Raw genomic sequence first — 6,544 nt, forward strand, 5'->3', positions numbered from 1 at the left:
GAGCTGGGCTTAGTAGGACAGGGAAGACAGACAATAAACTAGTAGATGAATAAATAAGCCAGGTAAATGCAGATCATGAGAAGCACTCTGTAAGTGACAGAGGGAAGAGACACACCCTGCTCTAGTGCGGCAGCTATCATCCCTAGGACCGCACGCCTGGCACCTAGTAGGTGCTCACTAAATGCATGCTGCACAGATCTCAAATGAGAGACACTGTGGGATGTGGAAAAGGAGTGGACTGGTTCCACATGGAAATTTTCTCTGACAGCGGGTGGGGTGGGGCATGGGAAGGAATCAGACTGTCAGTCCATCAGCGACCTGGTCGGACAGGGGAGCAGGCACCCAGGTTGGAGACCTGGGTTCAAACTAGAGTTATGATTTGCCATGTCCTACGAGCCACTGACTTCAGGCAAGCCCTTTGTCCTCTCTTGCCTCAGTTTACCCCTCCATAAAGTGAGGAAGTTGGACAAGATGCTTGCCAAGAGTTCCTTCAACTCTGGTAAGTCTGTGGATCTACCTCACCTGAGATTCTGTGTCTTGGTCCCGGAGGGCAGTGGGTGGGGGAGCAGCATGGGGAGGCTGTGTAGCATGGAGACACCTGACTGAGGGAACATACCCAAGGCCCCCTGGGGACCCCCCATTTCTTTCAATGCCCATGTCTCTGCTGGGTCGTGTGGTCCCCCAAAGGCCTCGCTGTATAATTGCTACTCTCATGCCACATCCCTCACATCCTGTATCTGTGCTGTTGGCATTTCGAACCCAATGGAAGATTCTGATCTGCATTTTAGTTAGTTTGACCCTCTATGGAAAGGATTCCCAGTGAGTGGTGGAGTCAAGTTAAAAGAAAATAATTATCACCACCGACACCCCCTGCCCCCTGCCCGCACTTACACACACATACAGGATAAAATAAAATAATGGAAGGGAAACATGTTTTGTCAACAGTTACCCAAAGCTATTATTAAGGAAACTCTGAACAGACTTATCGAGGCAATGGCTGGCTGGCTGAACAAGTGTGAGGTGTGTGGCACCAGACACACAGGTGTAGGAAATAGAGGTACAGTTTTGGGGGTCAGGGCAGGTGGGGGAAAGGGAGTTGTAACAGCAGGTGCAGAAGGAGGAGGCCGGAGGTGCTGAGTCTGACTCTGACCCCCGCTTCTCCTCTCCATGGAAGCCTTGGCCCAGCGCACGCAAGGACACCCAGCCCCGTTCCCTCTGCTCTCTGTGACCATGGGCAGGGCGCTTCCCTTCCCCAGGCCTGAGAAACAGAGGCAGCCTCAGGGTGCTGCTTCATGGGGCACAGACATTGGGGGCAGCACAGAGCCGGAGCCTGGCACCCCCAGAGACAGCGAGGGGCAGCCCTCAGCCAGTGGGCTCTGTGCTCTGGGGGCCTGCTGGGTGGGGGTGAGGGGTGCTGGACAAACTGCATGACATTGGCAGAGTTACTTCGTCTCTCTAGTGTATTTTCCCATATGCAAACCAGGGCTAATTACAGTGCCCACCTCATTGCGCTGCAATGAGGATTAAACCAGTTCATGTAAGTAAAGGGCTTAGAGCTCACCAGTAAATACCCGGTACGTGTTATTGTGGTTGCAGTGAAGGGCTGAGCCAGGGGTTCCAGAAACCCTCCATCTCAGCACCTGCCCTCCAGCTCAGAGTTGCCACACCATGTGTGTGCGTGTGGGCGTATGTGTGTCTTGTATGTGTGTATGTGCGCATGTCTCTCTGCATGTGACTATACGCCTGTGTGTGTCTCTGTGTGTCTATCTGTGCCTCTGTGTGTGTATCCCCATGCCTGTGTGCAGCTGTGTATGTGTGTCTGTGTATCTGTGTGTGCGCGCGCACGTGTGTGGGGTGGCTGTGGAGTCTGTGTGCAACACTGCTGGGAGTGGCCCAGGAGGTGGCTCCGCCAGACCAAACAACCCCAGTGCTCCAAGCTCCAGGCTTTTCTCTGACTCTGTTTGCTTTCTTTCTCTCCTTTCCGGTTCCCCTTTAACTGGTTCCTGCTTCCAGGGAGCAGAGCTGGAGGGAGGCCCTGGCAGGGTAGGTACAGGGCCCTCCCCTTCTCCCCTCCTCATAAGGTTTCTCAGCCCCTGCTTCCCTGCGACAACCCCGTGCAGGCCCCTTTCCTCTCTGAAGGGGTTCTCTGTCCTCCTGGTTCCCTCCTGGAGGAAGCCGCCCCACAATCCTGCTGGCAATGCTACTGAAGAGCGCTGCTATGCCCACCTACCGCCCGGGATGGGGTGCAGTGTTCCTCCAGGAGGTGGTTCTGGTAGTGTCTGTGGCTAGACCCAAAACCAGTCCCCAGAGGAAAAGCCCCCCTGGACTCCCTGAGCTCTTGACCACCGGCCTTCTACCTGTAAAGGCTGTGGCCCTGCCTGGGGATAAGAGGGATTATTTGGGAGCATTTTGAGGGGCGAGGACCCCCGAGGCCAGCCAGGGGGGCTTCAGGCCTCCAGGTCCCCATTCATTCAGGGCACTGTTCACTGAGCACTCACTACCTGCCAAGTTGGCTCACTTAACCCCCACAGACACCCTACGAGGCAGGTGCTATCCCTGCCCCAATTTTATACACGAGGAAACTGAGACTCAGAGAGGTCAGTAGGCTGCTTAAAGCTACAGACCCGAGAGGAGCAGGGCTGGGCCTGGAGCCCGAGGCTCAGAAAGAGTGGGTACTCTCCCCTCATCTCTGAGCAGTCACAATCCTGTTCTCACCTTCGTGAGGTGGTGGTGACACCCTCCACTTACGTCAGCAGAGTTACTAACAGGCCCAGTACTGTTGAGCTACTGTTTATGGGGCGCTCGGCCTCCTGTACCATCATCTCAGGGGGCTTTGTGACAACCCATTTTATAGATCAGGAAAGTAGAGCTTGAGAGATGAGCAGCGATCTGGGCAGGTCCCTCTGCCGCAGCAGGAGCAGAGCACGGGTCCACTTCACCACTTTTCTTTCCTCTCTTTTTTTCCTAACCCCACAGCAAATGCCAGCTTTCCTTGGCCTGAAGTTGATATCGTCACTGGTAGATCCGGGGGTGACTCTATGGGGAAAGTACCTTGCTGCCGCTCCACGCTCTACATTTTGCAAACCCAGGAAAAGGAAATCCAAGTGAAATCTAAGGAAGCGGAGTGCCCAGGGCATCACTGTGGCCAGGTTCAACTAGAATCCTCTGCCTCTGTCAGGACCCACTGCTTAGCACAGCAAGCGTTACGTGGCTAAGTGGACCCTGGTTGTACGGACAGCTGCATCTTCTAAATGGGAATGTGACTTTAGGAAGGGGTTGCGTTCTGAAGCCCGCTCCTCCCAACTGAGCAGTGCTACCTCCTGCACCCTGGTCAGGAAGATCTCTCTAGAATGATGCCCAGACAGCTGTCCAGCACATTATAAAGCAGGCTTCTGTTTGCCCTTGGCCTTGGGTGTAGCTGTTGGTAGTTCCGCAGGACCCACAAAGCCACTGAAGGCCACCTGGAATGTGATAAGTTCTGAAAGCAGGGACTGTGCCCCTGACCCTGGCCAGCTGCTTCTCCAGAACTTGAAACAGCTGGTCCAGGCCCCAAGGGAACCTGGTGCCAAGGAGTGTGGACACTTCATTTGGTCCACCTCTGCTCCAGGGAGCCCAGCCCCTAACTTCACAACCTCCTAGAGGAACAAGAACTCCCTAGAAGCAGATGGATATTGCTCCATCCTCAGACAGAGCCAGGGAGTTACTGTAGCCTTGCTGAGCACAATGCCTCCTGAGGCTGGTGAGGTGTGGAGGCGGAGGTCCTGGGAGTGCAGGGATCTTGCCCTGGGCAACTACCTCTGCACCTGAAGGGGTCCTGAATCCATCCCCACCCAAAGATGCTGTCCACATCCTTGAGCCAACGTGTGGTGCCCTCTGCCTGCTGCAGGATGAGATAAGAAGGGACTGTCTCAGAAGCCATGCCTCCCGCAGCCGGGCAGGGTCGTGCTCGCCTCCAGTCAGTGATGTGACAAATCACAAATAAAGATCCGTGGGTAAACTGTCATTGTCACGAGTAACAATAACAGCATTGACCAGCCTCTTAGTAAGGAGGGGATTTGCAGGGGGCACATCCTTAACGACACAGCCTGGAGAAGGGACCGAGGGGCTCTATCAGGGGCTCCTCACACCCCCTGCATCCTCCTAGGGGCGGTCCTGGGTTGGCACATAGAACACAGCCAAGTAGCCAGGGAGCCAAGGCTGAATGGCAGGAAAGCTGAAGCCAGGGTGGCCCCTTGCCTACCCGTCCAACCCAGTGATTCAAAGCAAGGCTGAGGCCGGATAAAGCACTTGAAAATGTCAGTCAGGGAACAATCTCTTTTCCCAAATTCCCTGCCTTTGACCTTGGGCACCCAGCCCTGACCTTGGGACGGGCTGATCTTTTTCCCCCCCCCGGCTCTGCCAATTCCATCCTCTGTCTTTTCACACACACACACACACACACACGCACACTCACACACGGTGTGACAACTGGGCTTTTCACTCTAATCACGGAATAATAAAACTACTCATTTGTGGAGGCCAAAAGATGGTTTACAAGTAGATCACACTGAGTCCTAGACAGCCAGAACCAACATTCTTCTAGGCATTTAAAATGGTAGAAGCATCAAGAGCACCTGTTGGACACTCTTGCTGGAGTGGACCCCAGGGACCTGCTAGCAGTCCCCTGTCTTCATTCATTTGAGTAGTTTATGCTTTCATCTAACGTATGTTTATGTATTTTTCCCTAATGTCAGTAAAAATAACACACAAGCCTTGTTAAAATGAAAATTAGTAGTCCACGTGGCACCATCTCATGAGCTACCAGGGCGGCACACTCCGCACTTCGGGAAATACTGACTTGGCCCAAACTTGCCATTGTAGGGATGGGGAAACTGAGGCTGAGGAAGGGTCTCTTCCATAAGAGACCTGTCCAACATCCACAGGAAGGTAGTGGTGGGGCCCACCAGAACCCCGATCCCTGCTCCCAGCAAGTCTCACTCCTTATGGAGAGAAGACCCAGGACTCAGGTCACTGGGGCCCCCGGGTACCCCTGCTTGCCCCAGAATCTGAGGGCAGCCTCCAGCCTCTTCCCTGAGGCCTGACCCCTTCTGGAGCTGCCAGCCCCCACTGCTGTCTCCCTGATGCTGTGGGAAAGCTGTCCCCTTGCTTGGGCTTGCTTTCCTCACCTTCCAGGGCTTCAGTGAAGATGCCTGGAAGTGAGAGCTTTGAAAAAGATGACAACAGACGTGGGAGAAAAGGCCTTGCTCTGTGCCTCAGCCTTTCTCTCTGGGAAATAGGCAGAGGTTTGCTAGTGTGAGAAGGCTCAACTGGGTTGGAGGAAAAGGAAGGAAGGAGGGGGTGTCCCTGCCTAGAAGGACCAGCACCGACTCAGCTGGGGTCACCCCAGAGGACCCTTCCGGGAGGCAGCCAGCAGCTCCCGGGCTCTGGGAGATAGGGAGGAGCCTGCCCAGGACGCTGGCCACAGGAGGCCAAGAGGGAGGCCAGTCTGACCCTGTGAACAGGACCACACCGACCTGCAGACACGCTCACACGCACACACTCATCCATGCAGCATGTACACACGCAGGACTCAGACATCCACACGCACTTTCTGACATGCTCTCATTCGTGCAGATGCAAATGACCCCAACCCTTCCTGCCCCCGCCACCCAGCCCGGGCACACAGCGGGGGCCAGCCTGCCTCTTTCCTTCCCCCAGTCCCCAGCCCCAGGCTTGGCGGCGTCTCTGTCCCGCTGCCTGGGAGACACATGTGGTTTCAGTTAGCAGCAGAGCGGGCATTTCCGTCCCAGACAGCCGGGCCCTGCCAGGGCCCCGGCCCCACAGGCGCCCGCAAGAAGGGCCACCTCGCCCCCCGCCCCTCCACTGGCCACCTCGGGCACCCCAGAGGGCTCTCTCCCCTGGAAGACCCTGCTCTCCTCTCGCATGGTCTCCCCCTCACCTGGAGCCGGAATCCGCACCCACTCGCGCAGGGGCCAGCTGTGCCCGGGCCTCCGGCCACGACTGCCCGCCTGCCTCCTCGCTCGCTGTCTCGGAGCAGGCTGAGCGGGATGGAAGGAGGGCAGGGTGTCAGGGGGCGGGCGGGAGGGAGGGGAGGGGGCGTGTGGAAATGAAACTTTAATAACAGAGCCCCTTTTGTTTCCGAGCATATGGGATATTTCATACATACTGAAGACATTAGCCGTCTATATTTTTAAGGGCTCCGGCTAAAGGATGAATAAATACAGCCCATATTCCACTCAGCAAACACGCACATGCAGAGCGCTGACTTCTGGAGCATTTCAAAACCCAAAGAGAAAGCCCCCAGTGACACCGGACACTTTAAAATAAATATGTTTCCAAAACCTCTCGCTCGCCTTGCCCCCCTTACAGCCACCTGGAAGCCTTGGGGCTCCTTTTCTCCCACCCCCCGCCCTGCATGCCCTCTACCTTCCGCTTCAGAGCAGGGAAGCAAGCCCCTGGAATCCAGCCTCCATCCCAGTTCTCTGTCCCAGGACTGCCCGCCCCCTCCCCCAGCCAACTCCCAGCAAGATCCTAGACTGTCGGA

The 6,544-nt window shown here is 55.8% G+C and overlaps 1 long non-coding RNA gene across 1 annotated transcript; it reads left to right on the top strand.

Annotated features, from left to right (window-relative positions):
• Window positions 1-1,965: 1,965 nt before the first annotated feature.
• On the top strand, window positions 1,966-4,003 carry LOC119871530. Its single transcript, XR_005358432.1, has 2 exons — window positions 1,966-2,043; window positions 2,977-4,003. It is a non-coding gene; the product is annotated as an uncharacterized LOC119871530 (long non-coding RNA).
• The last annotated feature ends 2,541 nt before the right edge of the window (window positions 4,004-6,544 follow it).

The sequence above is a fragment of the Canis lupus genome, chromosome 4 (genome assembly GCF_011100685.1).
Source record: "Canis lupus familiaris isolate Mischka breed German Shepherd chromosome 4, alternate assembly UU_Cfam_GSD_1.0, whole genome shotgun sequence".
In the NCBI taxonomy this organism is placed as follows: Eukaryota; Metazoa; Chordata; class Mammalia; order Carnivora; family Canidae; genus Canis; species Canis lupus.